Genomic DNA, 27,943 nt, shown 5'->3' with positions numbered 1-27,943 from the left:
CGGTTAAATTAAATCTCTTCACACAAACACAGCTAACAGCACGGGACGCCCCCTCAGGATTACAAAGTTCACTGAACCCCAAAACGAGCTAGACGGAGGAATCACACTAGTGCTAAATAAGCTTCTTCTGGAGGCTTTACAGCGATGTGAGGGACTGAGGACAGACGAAGAGGCAGCTGGGTTACCAATCAGAGGATCTTAAAATACATTGAAATGGGTTTAAACTAAAGGTGAAGGGTCAGGAAGTCAACAGGTGACTGATAATGCAGAGCTTATTTCTCCGAATGGGAAAAGGGCACTCCCTTCACACCCACGTCTAAATGGTACTGATCAAATTTGAGCTTAATCAGGTTAATGATGTACAAGGAGCAAGTTATAGTTCAATGCTTGTTGGACTTCCTGTTGGGTTCAAGGTATAAATATCACACACCTCATCATAGGAATCAGTTAGACATTACCTGTGCCGCCATACTGGGACGTCTGTAAAGGGAGGGCCTATGATTGAACATGCAAATCCATCCAATGGAGCTTTATCATTCTAAGCCAAAGCCTGGGACCAGCACACCAGTAACCCTTCAACCATGACCCAAAACCTAATATTACCCCACATTTGACCCGATTTGAATCACGTGTCTCTTTATATAACAGCAGTATTTACACGACAGACTACTTGTGAAAGACTGTAAATCATCCAAACAACCGAATGTAAATGTGCTGGGATCAGATGTCTCTCCCAGTTGGACGAATCCAGTAGACAGAAGTCATTCATTCTGCGGATGATTTCCCATAGGTTGCGCAGGAAGTCGGTAACATCCCCACGGCGCCGGCGCCATTCATCACGTGAAATAAAGATTGTGTCATATTGAGGACGTTTGTGTTTAATCACTGCCTCCTTCAGCCGACAGCCAATCAGAGGTGGGCGTTGCTGGTCTGCAGACATGATTGACTCACAAAAACACAACCTGCTCATTAACACCGAACAGGACGGCCGAAGACGAGCGATCTACTCTGCAGCTGGAGGAGGAAACATGTGGAGAGAAGGGGAGACTAACCCGGCCATTTCTGCACCTCCCTCAGAGATGGAATAGTATTTTCAGGTTGAGTCCTCTCCTGCTGATGTTCCGGTGTCTCTACTTTAAAGAGTCCTCTCCTGCTGATGTTCAGGTGTATATCAGTATGTAGAGTCTCTACTTTAAAGAGTCCTCTCCTGCTGATGTTCAGGTGTATATCAGTATGTAGAGTCTCTACTTTAAAGAGTCCTCTCCTGCTGATGTTCAGGTGTATATCAGTATGTAGAGTCTCTACTTTAAAGAGTCCTCTCCTGCTGATGTTCAGTTGTATATCAGTATGTAGCGTCTCTACTTTAAAGAGTCCTCTCCTGCTGATGTTCAGGTGTATATCAGTATGTAGTCTCTACTTTAAAGAGTCCTCTCCTGCTGATGTTCAGGTGTATATCAGTATGTAGTGTCTCTACTTTAAAGAGTCCTCTCCTTGTGTGTGGGAGAGCAACTCCCTCTGGAGGGAAGACAAAGATTTTAGCCTCTGCAGACCATTTACATGCACCATAAACTATAAATCACACCAGAGAAAACCCCCCCTAAAGCCGAATAGGGCCTCTTTAAAGGATGCGTCCTTTAAAGAGGCCCTATTCGGCTTTAGGGGGGACATCCTCGTGAGTTCTCTCCCCTCTGAAATTAAGCACGTTTTACTGCGAACACTAAATAAAAACAGCAGTTAATTCAGATTTGAGTCCTTAAACCGTCTGATTAATCCTTTAATTAAATCCAGGCAGCGGTATGCTTTGCTCTGAAGGATGATATCTGTTGCAGTATTAGGGAGTATTCAGCCATTTCTAAACTCCACGTATAACGTCACATATAATTAGAGATTCATTCTCCTGTAATATCTGGCAGGGCTGTGAATGGTTGAGTGAACATGTGCAATTAAAAACATCCTAACTCAAAGTGACAATTTCCATGCAGTGTGTTAAATCTCCCCGGGAAGATATACTGCAGGGAGGGCTTCACACACACTGGAACCTCTTCGTTTTACTATCGGTTGTTGCCTGTAAGCTCGTGAATGAATGAGCTGACTCAATGGGCTCTTTGTAGAACGGCATGCAGGAGAGAGGATCCGCTTCACTGGGAGAGGAACGCTTCAGCTACACCACGAGGAGAAGGAGTAAAACACTCCTAACCTGCTGCACAATCACTCCTTTCTGAGGTGCTGTGATACCTTTAGAGGAGTAAAGGAAAGGGGGAGTTGGTGCAGAAACTCATGAAGGTCTCACCCTAAGACATTTAGGAGCAGGAATTAGTTAAGTTCAATTACTGTTTGGATTATCTTTAAATAAAGGTGTGGAGAAATTCATATTTTGAAAATATTCTGAGGTAAATCAGACATCAGTAGTTACACCTGAACATCAGCAGGAGAGGACTCTTTAAAGTAGAGACACTACATACTGATATACACCTGAACATCAGCAGGAGAGGACTCTTTAAAGTAGAGACTCTACATACTGATATACACCTGAACATCAGCAGGAGAGGACTCTTTAAAGTAGAGACACTACATACTGATATACACCTGAACATCAGCAGGAGAGGACTCTTTAAAGTAGAGACTCTACATACTGATATACACCTGAACATCAGCAGGAGAGGACTCTTTAAAGTAGAGACTCTACATACTGATATACACCTGAACATCAGCAGGAGAGGACTCTTTAAAGTAGAGACTCTACATACTGATATACACCTGAACATCAGCAGGAGAGGACTCTTTAAAGTAGAGACGCTACATACTGATATACACCTGAACATCAGCAGGAGAGGACTCTTTAAAGTAGAGACTCTACATACTGATATACACCTGAACATCAGCAGGAGAGGACTCTTTAAAGTAGAGACGCTACATACTGATATACACCTGAACATCAGCAGGAGAGGACTCTTTAAAGTAGAGACTCTACATACTGATATACACCTGAACATCAGCAGGAGAGGACTCTTTAAAGTAGAGACTCTACATACTGATATACACCTGAACATCAGCAGGAGAGGACTCTTTAAAGTAGAGACTCTACATACTGATATACACCTGAACATCAGCAGGAGAGGACTCTTTAAAGTAGAGACTCTACATACTGATATACACCTGAACATCAGCAGGAGAGGACTCTTTAAAGTAGAGACTCTACATACTGATATACACCTGAACATCAGCAGGAGAGGACTCTTTAAAGTAGAGACTCTACATACTGATATACACCTGAACATCAGCAGGAGAGGACTCTTTAAAGTAGAGACTCTACATACTGATATACACCTGAACATCAGCAGGAGAGGACTCTTTAAAGTAGAGACACTACATACTGATATACACCTGAACATCAGCAGGAGAGGACTCTTTAAAGTAGAGACACTACATACTGATATACACCTGAACATCAGCAGGAGAGGACTCTTTAAAGTAGAGACACTACATACTGATATACACCTGAACATCAGCAGGAGAGGACTCTTTAAAGTAGAGACGCTACATACTGATATACACCTGAACATCAGCAGGAGAGGACTCTTTAAAGTAGAGACTCTACATACTGATATACACCTGAACATCAGCAGGAGAGGACTCTTTAAAGTAGAGACTCTACATACTGATATACACCTGAACATCAGCAGGAGAGGACTCTTTAAAGTAGAGACTCTACATACTGATATACACCTGAACATCAGCAGGAGAGGACTCTTTAAAGTAGAGACTCTACATACTGATATACACCTGAACATCAGCAGGAGAGGACTCTTTAAAGTAGAGACGCTACATACTGATATACAGCTGAACATCAGCAGGAGAGGACTCTTTAAAGTAGAGACACTACATACTGATATACACCTGAACATCAGCAGGAGAGGACTCTTTAAAGTAGAGACACTACATACTGATATACACCTGAACATCAGCAGGAGAGGACTCTTTAAAGTAGAGACTCTACATACTGATATACACTTTGGAGGAAGCTCCTCCCCCAGCACTCTAGCAGGAAAGGCAGCATATGGACATGAACCCTAAAGTATATTCCAGGTCTGGAGGCTCTTCTCAGCACATCTGACTCCTGAAAGTCTGAAGAACAAGCAACACTCGATTAAAATAAACAACAACAAAATAAAAGCGCGGCCGTTGTGCTTAATGAGCCCTGTAGTCCCAGCAGGATCAGATTTGTAGTTGTTATATTGGATTACATCGCCGCTGTTTACCCGCCACTCTCCCTCCATTTCATTTCCCACTAATAAACCATGAGAACAGCCTAACGATCGCAGCTGAAGGGAACTAATACTTCTCATTACGCCGCTTTTAAAATGTCCCACTTCTTCGCTACACGGGTAAAATAAACTCGGCGAGAAAGTGCAACGTATTTTTCCTGTGAATTATTACCCCATTACAAACACTTGGAGCTGAGGCGATGCTCGGGGTAAGTAAAAAGCAGAATCAGCCTCACATTTATCCAGCGCTCCTCATACAGAACCTCCCGGGCTTTGGAGTGATTACTCGGCGCTCGTCGGCCCATTAGGCTAAAACAACATGGCTGACTTTGGGTTGATCTTGGGGGCTTTTTTTTTTTTAGCTTTTCTTTATATCGTTTGGTGATGGAGAGCCGCAGATGGCGAGCGTTCGCTTCACCTCTGCTGATAAACTGGAGCCTATAGCAGTCACTTACAAGACAAGGTTGTTTCCAGTAGAGAAGCAGCAACCGCTCAGGCTGATTAACGACTTCCTCTCCTCTCAGCTCCGTGTTCGAATCTCTCCCAGGAAACACTGAGTCAGGGCATTCAGATACACACAGTCACAGTGGAGATGCTCCCACTACTTTTATACTGACCTCGATTTCACTAGTGCTAGTTTATTTTCTCCTAGTCTTCATCAGCATTTAACTTTTCCTGCAGGAATACAGGATGTTTTATTCCACTGATTCAAAACCAGTAAAAAAGGTAGGCGGCTCACAACGGCCCAAACTCTTCCCTCAGGAGGAGCAGCTTCAGAGAGGATGCAGATACAGAAACACAAATCAGAACTCATGCAGAAACATCTGCAGCAGCTCTTCAACACACAGCTGGAGACCAGGGGACACTAAAGAGAGACGCACACAGCTGGAGACTAGGGGACACTAAAGAGAGATGCACACAGCTGGAGACCAGGGGACACTAAAGAGAGAAACACACCGCTGGAGACCAGGGGACACTAAAGAGAGACGCACACAGCTGGAGACCAGGGGACACTAAAGAGAGATGCACACAGCTGGAGACCAGGGGACACTAAAGAGAGACGCACACAGCTGGAGACCAGGGGACACTAAAGAGAGACGCACACAGCCGGAGACCAGGGGACACTAAAGAGAGACGCACGCAGCCGGAGACCAGGGGACACTAAAGAGAGACGCACACAGCTGGAGACCAGGGGACACTAAAGAGAGACGCACACAGCTGGAGACCAGGGGACACTATAGAAAGACGCACACAGCTGGAGACTAGGGGACACTAAAGAGAGACGCACACAGCTGGAGACCAGGGGACACTAAAGAGAGACGCACACAGCTGGGACCGGAGAGCTGGTCTCTGTCTCTGTCTCTGTTGTTGAAACTCACCTGGTCTTATTTTAGCACTGTGATCACATGACTCCTTCTGATGTCTGCAGATTTTTGACCCCTGGCTGAACATTTGGTGACAAAAGGAGAAAAAGGAAAATGATCAGAAAAGAAAATGTTGGCGACAAATAAGTTCAGAAAGAAAAAATGATAACTGAAAATAAACCTAATGTTGGAGACAAGATGAACAAGGATTTGTCTTTTTTTGGGGGGGGGGGGGATCATAAAGCTGGACTCTGTATCTGTCTCAGAGTCAGTCTGTCTCAGAACTGGAAGTGTGTGTCAGGATTTCTGAAGGTTAGCTACGTTAGCGAGCTAGCTTCAGCAGATCTGCAGTGACATCAGGAGGAGTCATGTGATCACATCGTTAGAATAAGACCATGGTCGTTATCTGTAGTTTGAAGTCTTCTTGAACACCGCATGATGTGTTTAGTAGATTATGGTCCCATCTAGAGTAAAGTAGGCGATAAAGCAGGGTAGACTTTAGGGCGGGGCTTACTTGTGATTGACAGGTTGCTGCCACACTGTTTTCCAGTGTGGGTACAAGCTTTGTCTAAGAACTTTATAAAACCAAAGCACTTTGAGTTTTAGAAACTGTTCTGAAGCAAAACTGAGTCTGACTGCAGTTTCCACACCGTACCTGCCCTGGTCCGTTATCGGTGAGCGCTAACGAGCTGCTTTCAGGCCTGCAGTTCACCACCGGTGTCTCTGCTGCTCTCGCCTTTTCCATTTCTAAAGTAACCCTCCCTACCCTCTCTGTGTCTGCTTTCATCTCTCCGCCTCCACCAAAGGCTGCTCTATGATTACACATTTTGTAATGAATAATTTACCTTTTCCTAATCACCCTGTAAGCTGCTTCATTTAAAACACCGGCTTCCTCCGAGCGCGCCGATTAGAGCCGGGAGCCAAGGTGAGGGAGGAAGATTAGAGGAAACATAAGACCGGGCCGTCGTGAGCGGCACTCCATTAGCTCTGCTCATTACCGGCCGGCCAAATGTCATCGCCATGCACGGAGGAACAATCGGAGACATTATCCAGACAAATGCGTCCCATTTCAAAGCTTCAGCTCGACTTCTAGATATTTCAGAAGTCTAATGAAGTGTTTGTCTCACGATTTAAAGTCAAGAGAGTCGAAAACCTGCTCCACGAATCAGCTGACCACGAGAACATATTACATCAGCTCTGAAACCTAACATGTTTCTGTCAAATCAGAGGTACAGTTTATTAAAGTCAGACTGAAGCTCTCCTTTGTGCAACAGAAACTCACATTAAACACTTTTCCAGAGAAATACAGCAAGAGCCGCTAACGTCACTTCCGGTGTAATTTAGGCCCCGCCCTCTTTCAGGTGTAAATCCTGCATTAGTGTCTTCACGTTTTAAAGCTGCTGAGTCATATATCGCACCTCCAACAACAAATAGATCCAGAGCTCCGGTTCCTTTACTTCCTCTCCAGAAAAAAGGAGAGTAAAGAAAGGATCAGAAATCTCAGTCTCAGTGTCAGCCTGCTGCCTGCCACTCGTCCCCCGCAGACCCACCGGACATCCATCCCCTATTTATTCTCCGTAAGCTGTCTCTGCTGTCTGACCTGACCTCTGACCCCATCTCCTTATCTCTGGACTCAGTAAACCCTTTCTGACCCACAGAGAGATTGTTTCCTGGCATCACTTGATATTTTACTGGGAAATCTGTATTTTGGTTTGAGGGGGACACCCCCAGAGAGAGGAGCAGAGACCCTGGTACTGGACAGACTAAAGTGTTTGTTATGGTATGTTCAATGTTCTTGTATCTGGTCTTAATATTCGCCTTGTTGAAGCTGCTGTGGAGCAACAATCATTTCAGACTCGATCCGAACGTATTAACGTATGGTATAAGTAACCTCACGGCTCTGAGTGAGTCGGGGAGCTCTCCCTTGAGGATTCAGCTTCCTTTATGTGTTTCGGTCTCAGGTTGCGCTTCAACGAGTGCGTTCAGCTGTGGAATTTTCAGCGATGCAGCGCCGTGGAAACAGGCGTCCGGGCATGAAAGCTTTTTAAACGCATAGACCGACTCAGACGGTTTCCAGCCGGCCGAGTCGCAGCACTTTGCTCCGCCTTCCCCCCCCACACACACTGATGGCACTCAATATGATGACTTTCAGTCTGCAGCAGAGTGCTTCTGTCTAAATTATTCCTTACTGGAAGGTTTATATACTGAGAGACCACTGAGGTTATAAAGGAGTAAGTGGCAGGTGGAGAAGGCTGCAGCCGTGAGAGATTATAACCAGTCTGCTGGATATTTCATAGCTGTATGGCAAAATACAAAAGAGAAGAGCTCACTTTCTGCATAGCTGATCAATCCCAGCGTGAAGAGGGTACGGTGGCCGACAAACAAACTGAGAATATAACAAATAGTCAAATTAAAATGCAAGACATTTACAACGTCTGTCTGCTAATCCAAACAGATAAAGCCGAAGCTCATGGAGTCAACAGAAGAACCCCATCAATCTGAAACACCTCTGTACTTTCTGACAGCATCTGAAGGGCGACGGCCATCAGGGAAGACAAACAGCCTGAGGTTCTGTCCAGACCGCAGGACACCTCGGTGGCAGCCTTCGATTTGTCACCTGATGTAACCGCAGGCCGGAGTGATCAATGCGCCGGTCTGGATGGAGTGAATTCTGCCCGCCGGTTAACGCTCCAGGGATCGATGACATAACGACGGCCCGAATTCACCGGCTCCAAGGTGGACTTCCTAGAGGCCGAGCAGTCCTTTGCGGTGAAGCAGGAGACGGCTCTCGCTGCCGACAGATAGTCTTTACACTCCCTTCACCGGCAATGCAAAGAGAAAATACATCCATCAATCTCCCGTTAGCGCTGGAGACCAGATGAGAAAACATTCGGCGCACATCGAGCTGGAGTGTAACGGTTTGCCGTCCTGCGGTGAAAATGACCCGAATTCATCACCGTACAAATCTACTCTCTGAGACCCTGGGAGTCCAGCCGAGCTGCTGTCGTCAATCAAGCTTCAAAGCTACGCTGAGAGGTTGAGAAAGAGTTCATTTAAGCATCTACAAAGTCCAGAAGAGGGGGATTTATATTAGCATTGAGCTACTTTAGTGTAGCATGTTTTTACCTGCTGGTGTTTCAGGTACATTCCTATTCCTTCATGTAATATATGTTTTGTAATGATCACATGTTCTTCAGAACTGTTGTTGTTGTCGGTCAGCTCCCTGCAGGATGTTGAGGGAGGACTGAAATATTAATTGGGCCATATTAAAAGAGATAGCGGGCCTCTGAAGAGCAGGAGGGAGAAGACCAACCAATAAAAAGCTGCGGTAATGGAGAGGCGAGGGGTCAGAGGGCGAGCGCGCAGGAGAATAAAGAGGAGGCTGAGATAAATCACCCTCCTCCAGATGGCCAGCTGCAACAGCCAGCCTTCAGCATCCACAAAACCTGGGAACTACGACGGGTCTTTCTCCTGCACGATTTCCAAAGAGAAGCCCTCGGGCCGAGTGATAAAGAGACTGCTGGGATCGACGCCAACACTCCAAACAGCATGTGTGAGGTTCAACATGCTAATGAAAGATTTATCCACATGCCTCGACCATGTGTGCCGTGAATTATGCAGCAAATAATGTACTGCTTAATAATGAATGTGCTGTGCTTTCATTTTTCAGTTGCAAAATAACAGAGAACTGATTAAAGGTCACAAATGAAACGCTCTTCTGCTGATCTCAGAGGTTTAGATGCTTTATTAGGGGTTTATCATCGTGACACTGCCTGCTGTACAGCGTGTTCAATACGCTACAGCTATGCCTTTACTACCTGTCTGTCTTCTCCTGCTGTTCCCTTCAGTGTTTACTTCCTGTCTGTCTTCTCCTGCTGTTCCCTTTAGTGTTTACTTCCTGTCTGTTTTCTTCTGCTGTTCCCTTTAGTGTTTACTACCTGTCTGTCTTCTCCTGCTGTTCCCTTTAGTGTTTACTTCCTGTCTGTTTTCTTCTGCTGTTCCCTTTAGTGTTTACTTCCTGTCTGTTTTCTCCTGCTGTTCCCTTTAGTGTTTACTTCCTGTCTGTTTTCTCCTGCTGTTCCCTTTAGTGTTTACTTCCTGTCTGTTTTCTTCTGCTGTTCCCTTTAGTGTTTACTTCCTGTCTGTTTTCTCCTGCTGTTCCCTTTAGTGTTTACTACCTGTCTGTCTTCTCCTGCTGTTCCCTTTAGTGTTTACTTCCTGTCTGTTTTCTTCTGCTGTTCCCTTTAGTGTTTACTTCCTGTCTGTTTTCTTTTGCTGTTCCCTTTAGTGTTTACTTCCTGTCTGTTTTCTTCTGCTGTTCCCTTTAGTGTTTACTTCCTGTCTGTTTTCTCCTGTTCCCTTTAGTGTTCACTTCCTGTCTGTCTTCTTCTGCTGTTCCCTTTAGTGTTTACTTCCTGTCTGTTTTCTCCTGTTCCCTTTAGTGTTCACTTCCTGTCTGTTTTCTCCTGTTCCCTTTAGTGTTCACTTCCTGTCTGTCTTCTTCTGCTGTTCCCTTTAGTGTTCACTTCCTGTCTGTCTTCTTCTGCTGTTCCCTTTAGTGTTTACTTCCTGTCCGTCTTCTCCTGCTGTTCCCTTTAGTGTTTACTTCCTGTCTGTTTTCTCCTGTTCCCTTTAGTGTTTACTTCCTGTCTGTTTTCTCCTGTTCCCTTTAGTGTTTACTTCCTGTCTGTCTTCTTCTGCTGTTCCCTTTAGTGTTTACTTCCTGTCTGTCTTCTTCTGCTGTTCCCTTTGGTGTTTACTTCCTGTCTGTTTTCTCCTGTTCCCTTTAGTGTTTACTTCCTGTCCGTCTTCTTCTGCTGTTCCCTTTAGTATTTACTTCCTGTCTGTCTTCTTCTGCTGTTCCCTTTAGTGTTTACTTCCTGTCTGTCTTCTTCTCCTGTTCCCTTTAGTGTTTACTTCCGGTCTGTCTTCTTCTGCTGTTCCCTTTAGTGTTTACTTCCTGTCTGTTTTCTCCTGCTGTTCCCTTTAGTGTTCACTTCCTGTCTGTCTTCTTCTGCTGTTCCCTTTAGTGTTCACTTCCTGTCCGTCTTCTTCTGCTGTTCCCTTTAGTGTTTACTTCCTGTCTGTGTTCTTCTGCTGTTCCCTTCAGTGTTCACTTCCTGTCTGTCTTCTTCTGCTGTTCCCTGTAGTGTTTACTTCCTGTCTTCTTGTGCTGCTAAATTGACAGGACTTCTTTCTGAGGATTGATAAGACTGCACAGAGTCCCTAGATCCTCCATAGCAATGGTCTGTAATGTCCAAATTGACCAATCAGTATCGAGTATTCAACTAAGCAGTGTGATTAAGGCCATTTAATGGGCTGATGCATTTCTAAATGCGTGTCAGAACCCAGACTTGTTTCTGTACGGTGGCAGCCTAAACGTAGCAGTGTTCTTTAGAGAAGGGATAAGATCTTGGCTTTATATTAAAATATGCCTGGTTCAGCCCGATAGCAATCGCGTGGATCTGCTTCAGACATCTCGACATTTAATTAACATATTAACAGACAAACAGCAGCGAGCCAGAATGAAATGAGCTCTCAGGACATTATTAAAATGTCCTGAAGTTCAAACAGGTGCTACGGTTAAAGGTGGTAAGTCCACATCAATGAAGCTTCGAAAATTCTGGCTTTCGGGAAATCTCGAATCCTGACTTTTTCCAAAATTGTGATATTTTTCCTTTAAAAATCTCAATAATAATGAACCCCAGCTGCACCTCCTCAAACCTCCACCCTGACATAAGTGTTGTAAAGCTGTGGGGGACATTTCCTGGTCAACATGCTGCTGTCAACCTTTGGATAAAGTACGTATGTGTGTGTGTGTGTGTGTGTGTGTGTGTGTGTGTGTGTGTGTGTGTGTGTGTGTGTGTGTGTGTGTGTGTGTGTGTGTGTGTGTGTGTGTGTGTGTGTGTGTGTGTGTGTGTGTGTGTGTGTGTGTGTGTGTGTGTGTGTGTGTGATGGAGCGCTGATTCTGATCACCTCCATTATCTCCAAGGCCCTTTGAGTGCCCTTCAGGAACATCAGATAACCGTCACAATTACCCCTCATGATCGATGGTTTTCCTGCAGGTCACGGGGTGAAAACACACCAACAGGTTTACAGTACACAGAAAACCTGTTTCAGCCGAAGTCAAAGAAACGTAATGAACTGAGGTCCCTCTCTGCCTGTCGACTGAATCAGAGCTATTATTATCTGAGTGGAGATTTTTTAAGGGGTTTAGGTATGACATATTTCTGTAGTGGATAAACAAACTGAGAGTGAAGTTTTGTTTAACCTTTGTTTGCTGCTCTTAATTTAAAAAATGTCTGGGTCTTAGGGGTAGATATTTCAGGTTAATGTGGTTCTAGTTTTTAATGTTGGGCTATAAAGGAACTACAGCACGGTCACATGACTTCACGTCACCACCGCTAAGCTAAAGGCGGCTAATGTTGGGCTATAAAGGAACTACAGCACGGTCACATGACTTCAGGTCTCCACCGCTAAGCTAAAGGAGGCTAATGTTGGGCTATAAAGGAACTACAGCACGGTCACATGACTTCACGTCTCCACCGCTAAGCTAAAGGAGGCTAATGTTGGGCTATAAAGGAACTACAGCACGGTCACATGACTTCACGTTTAATGGTGTAGAAAATCTCTCCACTTCAGGAAAGATTCAGGCTTAGCTTTTTTAGAAAAACATCCAACTGTTCTTCTATCAACAAACACAGCTTGAAAACTTTTGGCAATTAGCACAGAAGTCCATTAATCTTCCTCTCAGACTCAAAAAGTCGAGACAAAACTCCTGACAACTTTCCCCTGTTGAAACCAGGCGACGGCTCTCCCTCCAGAGAGGACCTAAAGTCTTTTCAAAGGTCTAATTGTGGACGCCCTCCTCTCCGGACCATCTGTCTCTGTCTCAAACTGTGCTCTGAAGTTTCCATCAAACATTATAAGGAGAAACTTCCCCTCAGTCAAACTATTGGAGCCGACTACTGAGGGATAACTTTCTCTTTCTGGCTCTAATTTAGTAGTCTGGTTTTTGCTCCCGTGGAGAGCTGGTGGACGGTGTTATTTTCTGCAGCCCTTGTGGATTTTTCTGAAACGGTTTCAGTGATCTGAAGTTAATGTCAGGTTTTCCGTCAGATCCTCGGAAACAAAGAGCACGGACTCCTCTCCAGAGCAGCCATGTTGTTACGCACAGCGGGGAGGAATCCACCAGAGAAGAGGAACAACAGAGAGACGTTTCTACACACCCACAGGAGAGGGAAATAGACCAGAATGCATTGCAGCTACATGACAGGTTGTGCTTTGAATACAGAAGGTCTCTCACTTCTTTCTCTTTTAATCAGCTGGGGAAATCTCCGAGCTGTGAATATGATTTCTCCAGCTACACGTAAAATCAGAGGAGAAAGAAACCCGTTTAGACTCCTGCACTACGGGGGGGCTGCAGAATGGCATGCTGGGAAATGTAGGAAATCCCCGAGGAGAATCAAAGACAACGAATCTGATCAACAAAGAGATCTGGATATATAGATAGGTAGAAATAGAGAAACGAAAGAAAGCGAAAGTTGATCTTTCAAATACAATATTTGTCAGGTGCACCTCCACCGGTCCTAGGGCTCTGCCACATTTCCATGTTGTGTTGGTCCTTCCAGTTAAAGCAGACTCGCTTCTTCTTTGCATAGCATCGGCAGCTGTCACCCTTTGAACTGTTTTTAAGTTATAACAGATTTTAAGCAAAGGTAACTTCATGTGATTATTTTACCCAAAAGAACGGATGTTTGATGATTCTCAAAATGTAGACTTTTCAGAATTTCTGACCTTTCTCAAAATCTCAGAATTCTGACTGTTTCCTAAAAATGAGAACTTTTTCTGATGAACTCGAATTCCGACTTTCTCCCCGTGTGTGTGTGTGTGTGTGTGTGTGTGTGTGTGTGTGTGTGTGTGTGTGTGTGTGTGTGTGTGTGTGTGTGTGGATACTTTTTAACATACTGTGTGTTTTATTATCTTTATATGTTGAGTGAAAGTGACTTTTGGAAAAGGTTCCTGATGTTCGGCTTTCTCCTTGTGAAGGTACTATTAGAGAAAGTCTTAGATAAATACTGGAGACTAAAAAAGGGTTTACAATTTTTATACTTTCCTAAAAAGAGCATGTTGACATGAGGCAGTTTCCCTTCATGTCCTGTCACAGCTCTCTTCCTCCCAGGGGTGACAGCGTATTTATTCAGAGAGCATCTTTACGCGGCACAGCTGTGAATTCATAAATGGAAAATAGTCTCTAACTGTCACCCAGAGGGGAGTCGCGCGGTTAGCCACCGCTCGCTCCGTCCACACTCCTCAGAGAAACAAGAAGAGAGCATGTAAAGTCGGATGCTGTGAATCAGAGGAAGGCTCGGGGGAGCTTCATTAGCAGCTCTGCAGATAGTCTCAGAGCTTTCTAAAGCAATCATAGACACAGATCCTGCTCCCAGAGGGAAGCCAGTGCAGCCATCACATTCATCTGCAGCCCAGCGAACATGTGCAGCTTCAGAGGAGCGGATGTAGTGAACGCAACGGAGGAGATAAAGAAACACTGATCATAAACTGTCAGCAGTCAGAGGGAGCGATGCTGCAGGGTGGACATGTGATCACTTGGATGCCAACAGCACATTATATTATCTTATTGAAACATGAAAAAGCAAAATGCAAAAAACATTTGTGGCAGCAGGAAAGTACGGAGGCCCACAGGTGCTAACACGCTGCCACTGGCCAAGAACTCTTTCATCAGGAGGAGCAGCTTCAGAGAGGATGCAGATACAGAAACACAAATCACAACTCATGCAGAAACATCTGCAGCAGCTCTTCAACACACAGCCGGAGACCAGGGGACACTATAGAGAGACGCACACAGCCGGAGACCAGGGGACACTAAAGAGAGACGCACACAGCCGGAGACCAGGGGACACTAAAGAGAGACGCACACAGCCGGAGACCAGGGGACACTAAAGAGAGACGCACACAGCTGGAGACCAGGGGACACTAAAGAGAGACGCACACAGCTGGAGACCAGGGGACACTAAAGAGAGACGCACACAGCTGGAGACCAGGGGACACTAAAGAGAGACGCACACAGCTGGAGACCAGGGGACACTAAAGAGAGAGGCACACAGCTGGAGACCAGGGGACACTAAAGAGAGACGCACACAGCTGGAGACCAGGGGACAATAAAGAGAGACGCACACAGCTGGAGACCAGGGGACACTAAAGAGAGACGCACACAGCTGGAGACCAGGGGACACTAAAGAGTGACGCACACAGCTGGAGACCAGGGGACACTAAAGAGAGACGCACACAGCTGGGACTGGAGTGCTGGGTGACATTCAGGATCAGAAAGCTGGACAGCTGTCAGTGAAGTATATAACATCAGCAGTCAGAACGAGGCAACACACACTCCTTCTTCTTCAAAACAAACAAAACATACCTCATCCTTTACCTGTGAGCTAACTCATACTACATACAAACTTAAAAAGAAAAGAAAAAAAAGCCGGCAGCACACACACACCCCCACCCACCCACCCACCCACACACACACACACACACACACACACACACACACACACACACACACACACACACACACACACACACACACACACACACACACACACACACACACACACACACACACACACACACACACACACACACACACACACACACACACACACACACACACACACACACACACACACACACACAGCAGAGATGTGGGCAGCACAATAGAATCAGCCTTGGACACTGCCGTTGCCGTGACAACTGCTCCCAACTAGTTTGCACACACACACACACACACACACACACACACACAGGTTGTTGACCCATAATGCCTTGCAGCACAGTCCACTGTTTAATGTTTTTAACACCTCGTGTCTCTGCTGACCAATAAGAAGAGCCGAGCCTGAAGTTGAGATTACACACGTATTTTGCTGCTTATAAATTACTCCACCTCTGAAATGTTGTATTCTAAGGCAGTACGGATGTTCTGTGTTGGTCCCTGAAGGCAGCATCTCTCCGGTCCAAAGGGATTTCTAAATGTGATTTTAGATTATTTTAGTAAATAATCATTGTGTCAAACAAACGTTTCTGATACACACTTAGTTCAGCAGGATAATCTCCACATCTCAACACCTCTATGATTTCTGAAGTAAAAAGCTAACGTTGGGCTATAAAGGAACTACAGCACGGTCACATGACTCCACGTCACCACCGCTAAGCTAAAGGAGGCTAATGTTGGGCTATAAAGGAACTACAGCACGGTCACATGACTTCACGTCTCCACCGCTAAGCTAAAGGCGGCTAATGTTGGGCTATAAAGGAACTACAGCACGGTCACATGACTCCACGTCACCACCGCTAAGCTAAAGGAGGCTAATGTTGGGCTATAAAGGAACTACAGCACGGTCACATGACTCCACGTCTCCACCGCTAAGCTAAAGGAGGCTAATGTTGGGCTATAAAGGAACTACAGCACGGTCACATGACTTCACGTCACCACCGCTAAGCTAAAGGTGGCTAACGTTGGGCGTGATGACGTGTAGTTGTCTCATTTAGACACCTGTGTGAAGCTAATAACCAAAAACACATTCAGAAAGCCATTGACCTCCAGACCAGGGGACAGGAAGTGTTTAAATGCTGACTCATTCACAGGTTAAGAACTCATTCCTGAACCACTCATCAGCCTCATCTTAGTGATTGGCTGACTGTCTGCTGTCTACATTATGTCTGAGGAGCAGCTCCGATGCGTTCAGGTACTCTGAAACGGCTCTGCGTGCCGCATCCCAACGAGCCTCAGATTAACGGAGAGGACGCTACGCTAACACTGTGGAAGATTTCTGTCCAATTATCCTGACTAATTGCCTCCTCACACTCGCTGTTTCCTGTACTTGCAAACACTAATAAGAGCAAATGTGACAGAGCCATTACCGCCAGATTTATATCCAACCATTAGGATTTGTGTGGAGGAAATAAAATGGAATAAAAAGGCTCCTGCATTACGGGGCTGTTGCTATGACAGCCGAAGATACATGGTGTGTATTATTAATGCACTATAAAGCCTAAAGCCACAATCAACATGATGATGAATACGGCTCTTAAACGGGCGAGGAGTCGTAACGAGGGTTTGTTATCGCCGGGAACAAAACGCTCTGTTAGTCCTGCAGAGATGACGGAGAGATAAATGTCAGGACGCGTCACAAGTCAACGAGCCTCGTCTTCATCATCACAGTTTACCCGGGTCAAAGCTCCTAAGTCCCTCACACAGCTCTGTGGTGTTCATTTTTACATTGAAGGAAGAATAAAGCAAGCTATGCACATGTATGCGTTCAGCTGCAGTATTCTAATGACAGTTCACTTATTTATTCTTCTGGTTATTTCTCTATGCCTGGGTTTGTTTATTAATTAGGTTAAAACAGTAAATACTCATTTAATAACTTGTATTAGCCAAGTACTAAGACTCACGTTGGGCTATAAAGGCTCATTTCACAGTATTAATATCAAACATTTTTGGATTTATTTATCTATTTATTTTTGTACGTACTCATTTTAATAGGTGTTATGAGCCAATACTCAGTGTGCAGATTTGTTCATTTTTGCTAACTGTCGTCCCTGGACAGATGTTGTAAAGTCACCTTTAAAGCAAATTGTAATATAACAACATATGAAGGTAGTCAGAGATGCATTGTGGGTAACGTAGTCCCCGGTTTCTTTAATTGAAGGACAATAAATGGATTGAAAAATACAAACTCTTTAGTTATTCTCAAACAATCTTTGATAAAAAACTATTAGCAAAACAAGAAATGTATACATATTTTTTGTACTGTTTTAAATATTCAATGTTCCCAAATTCGAGTGCAGATAAATGTTTTCAGTCAGTCTTCCAGAGCCGTTTGTTTATTTCATTTTCTGGACTTCACTAGTTGTCCCAGATCCTCCAGATTCCTGCACACTCCTGAATGTGAGCATATAAACTCAAAGCCTCTACACCAAAGTTATCGGCGGGATGCTTCCTGATTTAGAAACGAGTAAAGATGCTGAGTCATGGAAAGAGTTGGCCTGAAATCCATCCACAGAGCTGAAGCTGCTTCTGTTTATCCGCCTCTATTCTTAGAGAGCGCTCAGTGATCCACTTCAGAGCCAAACATCTGACAACCCACCACTGAAATCAGAGTCAGGATACTTTTAGAGAGACCTCTGACCTGCTGCCTGATTCATCAACATGAGGTGGAAGAAAGTCAAAAAACCCAAATCTGTTGGTAGCATATTTTAGCTAAATTAAAGAGGTTCTATTCTGCTTGTTGGGTCGATCCCTCTCCTGTGGTGCTGTATAGGTTTGTGTTTCTCTCTCTTTAGAGTCCTATTGGGAACCACGAGATGTCGAGACCCCAAAGTTTGATGTTAGAGATGAATAGTAGGGGTCCCCAGCCCAGAGAAACTGCCGGATGCTAACCTGCATATGTTGGGCGATTTGCAGTTAGCATAAATTAGCACATGCGACAAAAGACCCCCGCTCTATATTTCTATCACAAAACTCTGGGGTCTCAACATCTCAGGGTTAACAGCGCTGGCAACGAGACTATAGGAACACTTCCACTGAAATGACTCCAACATGTTAAACCATTCGGCTTCTTTCATCCCCACTTCTGAGCCACACCGCGCTCATTAACACACGTCTGATGGGATGTTAATTTATGGCTCCATGGAAGACTTCTCCCCATCGCTGATCATCCTCATGGGGGGTGGGGGGGGTGGGGGCAGAGAGGAGAATCTCCCTCCAACAACAAAGTCACATCTGATGTTTTATGCAGAACGCGTTCAATGGCGGCGTTTTGGAGCGCCAGGGCGCCGGCTTCTAACACGAGAGAGTTCTGCAGAGTTTTAAAAAAAGGGAACAGAGTTTGAAACATGCAGAGAGGACTCTTTAAAGTAGAGACTACATACTGATATACACCTGAACATCAGCAGGAGAGGACTCTTTAAAGTAGAGACACTACATACTGATATACACCTGAACATCAGCAGGAGAGGACTCTTTAAAGTAGAGACTCTACATACTGATATACACCTGAACATCAGCAGGAGAGGACTCTTTAAAGTAGAGACTCTACATACTGATATACACCTGAACATCAACAGGAGAGGACTCTTTAAAGTAGAGACACTACATACTGATATACACCTGAACATCAGCAGGAGAGGACTCTTTAAAGTAGAGACACTACATACTGATATACACCTGAACATCAGCAGGAGAGGACTCTTTAAAGTAGAGACACTACATACTGATATACACCTGAACATCAGCAGGAGAGGACTCTTTAAAGTAGAGACGCTACATACTGATATACACCTGAACATCAGCAGGAGAGGACTCTTTAAAGTAGAGACGCTACATACTGATATACACCTGAACATCAGCAGGAGAGGACTCTTTAAAGTAGAGACTCTACATACTGATATACACCTGAACATCAGCAGGAGAGGACTCTTTAAAGTAGAGACTCTACATACTGATATACACCTGAACATCAGCAGGAGAGGACTCTTTAAAGTAGAGACACTACATACTGATATACACCTGAACATCAGCAGGAGAGGACTCTTTAAAGTAGAGACGCTACATACTGATATACACCTGAACATCAGCAGGAGAGGACTCTTTAAAGTAGAGACTCTACATACTGATATACACCTGAACATCAGCAGGAGAGGACTCTTTAAAGTAGAGACTCTACATACTGATATACACCTGAACATCAGCAGGAGAGGACTCTTTAAAGTAGAGACACTGCATACTGATATACACCTGAACATCAGCAGGAGAGGACTCTTTAAAGTAGAGACACTACATACTGATATACACCTGAACATCAGCAGGAGAGGACTCTTTAAAGTAGAGACGCTACATACTGATATACACCTGAACATCAGCAGGAGAGGACTCTTTAAAGTAGAGACACTACGACTGATATACACCTGAACATCAGCAGGAGAGGACTCTTTAAAGTAGAGACGGATTGACTTGTATTAAATGTCCCTCATGATGGGAGCTGTCTGCCCTTCATCAGATCAAACAGGAAGTACGGTGCTGGTTTTAAACCCGGTCCTGTGAGATAGAAAGGACTCTCTCTCTCTGAAGAATAATTAAGTTTGCTGGCATTTACTTCATACAGGTATCAGAGAAAAAGAGACAGACAACCCCCCCCCCATGGAGAAACCTTTTACTTAATCAAAAGCATCAACACATCAGAGTGATCGCCTCCTCTGATAACATCACAGCCGAGCTTCAGGAACGTGCCTCTTCTCGTTAGCTGCCGATTACAGGAGGCTTAATGACACACGCCTTAGTGATGTTACCACAATCAGAACAGACATCCAGAGACAATGACTTACTGTGTGTGTGGTTATGGTTTTCACATTGTGTATTTGTGGTCATTTTGCATCTTTTTCTAGTTTTCCCCATATTGTGTTTATTTAGCATGTTTTCAGTCTTTTCTGCGTCTCCTTGTTTCATGCTGTGTCTTTATTTGTCTCATTGGTGTCCCTGTATCTTCTTCTGGTTGTCTGATTTGTCTTTGTAATTTTTTGCATCTCTTTCCGGTTGTTTTGGAGTTCTGGTTCCCCAGTTCTACTCCTTTGTGTCTCTGTGTAGACACACTGTGTTTCTATGCATTGGTTTTTAAGTCTCTCTATAGTTCAAATTGTGTTTTCTGTAGTCCTTTTCAAAGACCGATGTCAGAGTCTGTGTCCCTGCAGCTGTTGTATGTCTTCAGTGTGATCTGGGGGGTGTTATGTCTCTGCTTGGACCTTCTCAGTCTCTTGTTGTGTCTCCTTCTGCAGGTGACGGCCCCTGACACCTCGGGTCTGTGTAGGCCTGTTCAGTAATTCATCCATCACTACAGATGGTTGAGTTGCATTGTGGGTACGTTAGCATCCAAGGCTAATTATAGTCATTCTGTGTCTGCTTGTATTTTATGTCTTTGAGAGTCTCTTTGAGTTCCTTTGCAGACGTTTAAAGTTGTTAACATGTTGATCATCACACCAGTAACCGGTGAAAGACTCCGGTGTTTCTTTAAATACAATAGGAGAGGGGCCCCCAGCACACACACATCCAGGGTCATTTCATTATGAGCAAATGAACTGAGTACCCCGGCAGGCTGCAGGTACTGAGCTCTTTTGAGCAAAATAAAAATGAAGGATTACCTCCAGGCACGGCGGCGGTGAGACCAGAGCGCAGAATAACACACACGTCTAGAGGAGGCTTTCATAACAGACCAGTTGTCATGGTAACAAGGCGCTGTAAGTAACCACGCTTTTTTTTTTGCAGCATGACGAGAGGCGGGTCAGTTGTTCAGTATCTGAGAGATTTACACACACACACACACACACACACACACACACACACACACACACACACACTATATATGTATGGTTTGTGTTGTGGCCTTGTGTTGGCTCTGTGTGGGAGGTGTGTGTGTGTGTGTGTGTGTGTGTGTGTGTGTGTGTGTGTGTGTGTGTGTGTGTGTGTGTGTGTGTGTGTGTGTGTGTGTGTGTGTGTGATATCACTAGAGATCAGGAGTACACTATGATACCATTCTGAACACGGGTTATTCTCACTCGAAAACAAACTACCCAAAGCCCCGTGTGTCCTTAAAAGCACACGTGTTCTGGAACATGGCTTTAATAGAAAGGTGCGTTTGATTCGTCGCAGACTACAGCACCAGTGTGGAGACTAATGTATTTCAAACTGGTGGAAGACCTCTGCACGAGTCACTGTGAGCAGCAAGATTCAGAGAAAGAGCGACAGATTATTGGGCCTAAAAATCAAGATGAGGCAAAATAATTACAAAGGTTCCATGATTTAAAAAAAAGTGCAAATTAAAAACTAAATCAAATACATTTGAGTTTATTTTGAATCCCATATACACTGAGGTCAACAGGTCCAACCTCCTCCAACAGGAGGAGCAGCTTCAGAGAGGATGCAGATACAGAAACTCAAATCAGAACTCATGCAGGAACATCTGCAGCAGCTCTTCAACACACAGCTGGAGACCAGGGGACACTAAAGAGAGAAGCACAAAGCCGGAGACCAGGGGACACTAAAGACAGACGCACACAGCTAGAGACCAGGGGACACTATAGAGAGACGCACACAGCCGGAGACCAGGGGACACTAAAGAGAGACGCACACAGCCGGAGAGCAGGGGACACTAAAGAGAGACGCACACGGCTGGAGACCAGGGGACACTAAAGAGAGACGCACACAACTGGAGACCAGGGGACACTAAAGAGAGACGCACACAGCTGGAGACCAGGGGACACTAAAGAGAGACGCACACAGCTGGAGACCAGGGGACACTAAAGAGAGACGCACACAGCCGGAGAGCAGGGGACACTAAAGAGAGACGCACACAGCTGGAGACCAGGGGACACTAAAGAGAGACGCACACAGCTGGAGACCAGGGGACACTAAAGAGAGACGCACACAGCTGGAGACCAGGGGACACTAAAGAGAGACGCACACAGCTGGAGACCAGGGGACACTAAAGAGAGACGCACACAGCTGGAGACCAGGGGACACTAAAGAGAGACGCACACAGCCGGAGAGCAGGGGACACTAAAGAGAGACGCACACAGCTGGAGACCAGGGGACACTAAAGAGAGACGCACACAGCTGGAGACCAGGGGACACTAAAGAGAGACGCACACAGCTGGAGACCAGGGGACACTACAGAGAGACGCACACAGCTGCAAATATCCACAATACGTTGTCGCTACAGCCAGCTGTTCTTTGCACTGTGCTTTTTGACATTTCAATAACGGTGGACTAACATTCCCAGTCTCCCAGTGACTCTTCATTACTGTGTTTATTTGTCCTAGCTGCAGCGGCGGTGTTGCTACAGGCCCTGTGGCGTGGGTGGGCTCTGGCTCTGTGTTTGTGTGGCTGCATCTTAAAGTTATTTATTTCCATATCGTAAACATGTGGGATGGAGACTTTCACATTTTGTCCTTGGCTTTCATGAGAGAGTGCGTAGGTATATTATTAGAGAGCGTGCTTTTAAATCTCCTTTATTTATTGCCTCTCTGTGCTCGAACACAGGAGCAATATGAGGAGAAAATCCAATAATAATGTGATACCAAAAGGAATATAAAAAAAGCCAATAAACAAAAGACAAATGTTCTTCAGGATGCCGGCCGGCCTGCGTATGTTCATGGTGGATTGCACTTATTATTAGTTGCTTCGGATAAAAATGAAATGTAAGGGAAAGTAAAATCACGTTTGTCTGTGCATAAGAGCTGCACACAGAGGTCCGGCAGTACTGAGGGGTTAACCAACACATTGTGGGTCTTTTCATGCAGTTTGTTGGCAAGAAAAGAAGGACTGAGAATAATCAGCCATGTTTAAATAGCAAAACCTGCAGAGCTGCAGACAGAGTCAGGAAGTCAGAGAGTATTTCAGAAGGGACTTCAAGATGTGGGCTTTAATTTTGTAATGTGACAAAATTGAGAATATCCAGCCTGGTTTGAGTACCAAAACCTGCGGCGATGCAAAGGAGCCAGTCTAGCGGGCAGCAGCATTAGAAGAAACCTCACGTTCGTGATGTAGAGGGGAGCTGCAGACCGGGTAGAAGAAGTCTGAGAGAACATACTGTGGGGTTCTGGTCTTTGCATGTAAAAACTGTATAATAACCAGCCTAGTTAAAATACTCAAACCTGCAGCAGTGCACCAGAGCCAGTCCAGCAGGCAGAAGCACAAGAACAATAAATAAGTCCAGAAGTTTTTTGGTCTTGAGCTGGAGACAAGGTGTATGAGCCAGAGAGAAGCAGGGGTGAGCTAACATATTGTGGTCTCTGCTTCTGATTTGTTGGCAAGAAAGGAAAGACTGAGAATAACCAGCTGTGTTTAAGGACCAACATTTGGAGCAGTGCACCAAAGCCAGCCCAGCAGGCAGCAGCCCCCTCAAAAACGACTGTTTGTGGATGAGAGCAGCAGACAGTACTATTTGCTGGCAAAAAAAAAGGAAATTTGAGAATCACAAGTCCTGTTTGTAGCAAAACCTGCACAGAATACTAGAGCCAGGCAGCTGCAGCAAGGAAACAAAATCAAGAGATGTTCATCTTCGTGTTTTTTGCTTTGCATGAGAAAAATCCTGAATAACGAGGCCTGTTCAAATACTGCAGCTACACACCGAGCCCTTCCAGCAGGAAGCAGCATCTAATGGATGAGAGCTGCAGGGGAGAGGTCGGTCCGGACTGAGAGGGAACTAACACTGTTGTCTCTGCATGTTAGTTGTTGGAAAGAAAGGACGTGAATTACCCGCCTTGTTTCAGAACCAAAACCTGCAGCAGAATACCAGAGCCAGTCCATCAGGCAGCAGCAGAAGAGGAAACTCATTTAAAAGTATTGCTGTTTGGATGAGAGCTGCAGAAATGAATCAGAAATGAACTACAAATTGAGGACTTTTTGTGGTGAATTCCCGAATAACCCGCCTTGTTTGAATAGCAAAACCTGCAGGGGAGTCGGTCCAGCACCCAGCAGCCCCCAGCCTGCTGGCTCAGCATTCAGCACAGGGACGAACAACTGGTTCTTGCTCCACTAAGCCCCGCCACTCTGCTAGTTATTATCAGAAACCTACAAACCATCTTTCTACTCGCCGGCCGCTCCCATCTCCTGGTTTTTGTCTTGTTTGATTAAAACTGTGACAGGATCGCGACACAAAAAGTGGAGGTGCAATTTATAACCGTAACACATCTCCCTGACTGGGCCCTTGTTTCCAGCAGACCGAGCACTCAACATGATCAAAACTCTCTATGGGAGGGCGGCCGCCGTCTCCGAGATGAATGAGGCCCATGTGACTGCAGCCGGCTGTCGGAGGAAGAAAGCGTCTCCACCTGCCGCTGTTTCCTCCAAATGCCCGTAAACAGGTGAGGGTCCTGGATGGGGAGTTCCATCGTGGAATATCACCGGTTCTGCAGCTGTAGTTGCTCTATAGACAAAGGCCGGGTTATTCCCAGAACACTCATTGTGATTCTGATCCTGCTTTTTCATTGTGACCTTTTTACACAGATTTTCAGTGAAGCTTTGATAAGTCTTGCTTAAAAAATGCAATTCTGTGCATCAGGGTGCGATCTTTATTCATTGGACAAAGGAAGCGCGTCAGAAATTGTGTAACCGAAACAGGAAGAGGACGGAGCTTTGGTCTTCCCTTCCCTCTCTGTAGCGGTCCCCAGGTCAGTATCAATATAACATGTGCTATGTAAGTTAGTGATGTTTGTTCTGTGAGGTGTTGCCAACTCTTCAATACTGGCGCCACAAAGTGCTAAAAGTAGCCGCATGATGCTAACTGCTCATTTACATATATTGGTGAAAGAGATATTTTTTTATAAGCTTCGTTTTTATTTGGTTACAGCGACAGAAATGTGGACTGACGTCAAATAAAATAAGATATCACATCTAAATATATTTCCTACTTTTTCCCTGAGGCTCTGAATAACTAGCAGCAGGCTCCGAGGAGAGCGCTGTAATGTTTCCAGCAATGACACCACTTTGAAACGTCCTTTTATATCATATATATCTTTATGAAATTCAACAGATCCATGGTGAGGTTAGACGCTGCAGCGGTGTGCTCCTCACTCTCCCTGCATCACTCAGTTTTAAGAGACTCCAGGGAAACATCTGTCCCTCCATCACACACTTTACTGCTTCAATAAAATCACAAGGAAGTTTACAACAAATAAAGGCACACGTGTATTCCTACGGCTCCAATAAACAGGACGCATTACTTTGAGAAATGTCTTCCAAATATCACGGCTAATATCGGCTATAAAGGTCTGGTCTTCAAAGCTTTTTAGAGGAACTTTACCAGCTGCTTGGTATCTGAGAGAGAGATGGTGTTTGATGTGAGAGGCAGACATCTGACGGGGACAGGCGGTCTTCAGAGGACGGACGTTTAAAAAGGCATTACAGCACCGGCCTCTCTCTCACACTGACTCTCCCTGCTCCTGAGAGCGTCACACCACCGCTGACAGACGATCCGGCGCCGGGTGGTTGGCGTTTCATCTCCACCAGTACAACAGAGGCGGACGCTACGACAGACTCCTGACCGCCGTCTCAAGCATGGAAGATTTCCAACCATCCCAGCAGTTAGACCTGACTTAAAGGAAGATTCCTGCTTCAGAAATTCTCAGAATTCTGAAAGATAATTGATTTGACTTTTCCTGAAAAAGAACTCAGATTGCAGACTTCTGTAAAAGATCTTTTTCATTTTAGGATTTTGGTTGAGAGTAAGAAAACCTTTCTGAATGTTTTCCTTTCTTTCATGAAATTATTGAAATTTTATTTCAGAGGTTTTTTTTCCTGAAAATACAGAATTCTGGAAAAGTCTTAGTGTATGTTTTGTCCTGAAACTTTTCATTTCTGGAAACTTTAAAAAAACAGATGTTATTCATTCATTTTTTCTTAACGTTTTTTCAGAAATTTGGATTTTTCATTTTAATTAAAATATTTGGTCTTAATTTACAAGTGGACATAATCCTCTTCTGTATTTACCGCATCATCCTTAAACTTTACCAGAGTATTGAAAGCGGCCTCCTCTAATAAAGAGAACTCCAGATGTCAGTCAGCAAACGCCAACACAGCTAATGAAACAGAGGAGACAAAAAGAGCAAAAAGACATACAGTTGAAAGGGTTGCCTCTCACCGGAGCCCTGAGACCTCTTCTCCGCCCTAATCTCCTCCTTTAGATTCATGATGCAAATAGATGCAAATAGATGCTGCCATGCAAAGTTTAAGGTCAGAAGAAGTACCAAACCGCTGCAGCGCGGCTGATTCACCGACATAAAAAACCCACTCACTTTCTCAAGAGGCGAGTACAACCTGCCTCGTCGGTTTACCAGACTAACGACTTCCTCACAGGAACCCTTACGACACGGACCCCTAACCTGAGAGTTGGGCCCTCCGACCTTTATGATTATTTACTGATTGAGGGTTAGAACTACTCCCTATCTGGACACTGACAAAAACATGGAGCAGAGGAAGGGGATAACTCTGAGAGAAAATGTGAAGGTTCTCTGAGATTTGAAAGTACATGTATAGTGTTTTCTAAAGGTTTCAGTGCATGTGAACGGTCTGCAAAGGCTAAAATCCCTGTGTTCCTGAGGGAGAGCCAAATCAAAAGGCGTTTCACAGAAACAGAGACACATTGTAGAATGAGGGGACAAGCTGCTAAATTGTAGAACAGAATACAATCACAGGAAGCCACAAAGAAAATAGTCAGACATTGAGCTTCCTGCTGAGACGCCCTGGCAGCAATCTGCAGCTGCAGATCCTCCATCAAGCCCCGGAGACGCCTGCTGTCCAGAGCAGACGAGCTCCCCGCCGGAGCACAGATAAAAACAGAACGAATCAGACGCCTGGGAACTCCAACATGCTTAAACATGAGCCTGAACGCAGTGCCTGAGAGCCAGAGCTCAATGACATCACTGCATGAACCATCCATCAGACCACACAGAGAGACACGCTGCAGCTTTGGTCCCTCACTCCTGCACTTCCACTGTTCTCCTTTGATTTGCATGGTTGGAGGAGCCTGAGACTTCAGATCGTTATTGAGCATTTGATAATAAAGCCTTTGAATTTAGAATATTTTGATGGCTCCAATCTCTCTGACGGGGGAGAGGTGATGCTATTAGGGAACGGCTGACTTCTCCCCAGGGGTAATTGTGTTTTGTGAAAGTGTCTCTACTTAAGTTTAAACAAATAATGTTTTTGGTTAATTCTGAGATTAAAGTCAGAATACTGTGATTTTCCAAAAAAGGCAAAAAATATCTGAAAATAAAATAAAATAAATGAAATGTAATTATTTCTATAAATCAAAGAGGAATTAAAGAGCACAATGTTCTACAAATTAAAACATATTTCTTTCAACATCAGTCAATATATTGCAAGTCGTGTTTTTCAAAATGGTGCAGCCATATTAATAATAATGGCAAAAGGGTGTGAGCTTTCGCAATGAGTTAGACAAATGTGTGTGAGTGTTAGCAGGTAGCCTGCCTACACACACACTGACAGCTGTGACACTGAACCAGAACCAGCGCAGCCCTGCAGTTAATGATGCCGACATGGACAGAGGGACTCAGGCGAGAGCAAAACGAAGGCCTGTCTCATCGCTGCTTCATGACACCTGCTTCTGTAGCTAGCAACGTAATGACCTGTCACTGAGCAGGAGGCAGAGAGAGCTGCAGGGAAGAGCCCTCAAACCCCTGACATGATTCAGCTGTTTAGTCCTGTCCCCTGGTCTGGAAGTC

The 27,943-nt window shown here is 44.9% G+C and overlaps 1 protein-coding gene across 3 annotated transcripts in view; it reads right to left on the bottom strand.

Annotated features, from left to right (window-relative positions):
• immp2l (inner mitochondrial membrane peptidase subunit 2) overlaps positions 1-27,943 on the bottom strand; it is an 82,584-nt gene that overhangs the window by 26,971 nt on the left and 27,670 nt on the right. The window lies entirely within an intron of this gene.

This window comes from Eleginops maclovinus, chromosome 2 (genome assembly GCF_036324505.1).
Source record: "Eleginops maclovinus isolate JMC-PN-2008 ecotype Puerto Natales chromosome 2, JC_Emac_rtc_rv5, whole genome shotgun sequence".
NCBI classification, from domain to species: domain Eukaryota; kingdom Metazoa; phylum Chordata; class Actinopteri; order Perciformes; family Eleginopidae; genus Eleginops; species Eleginops maclovinus.
Note: the sequence above shows the minus strand (reverse complement) of the source record. Positions and strands in the feature narration are given on the sequence as shown.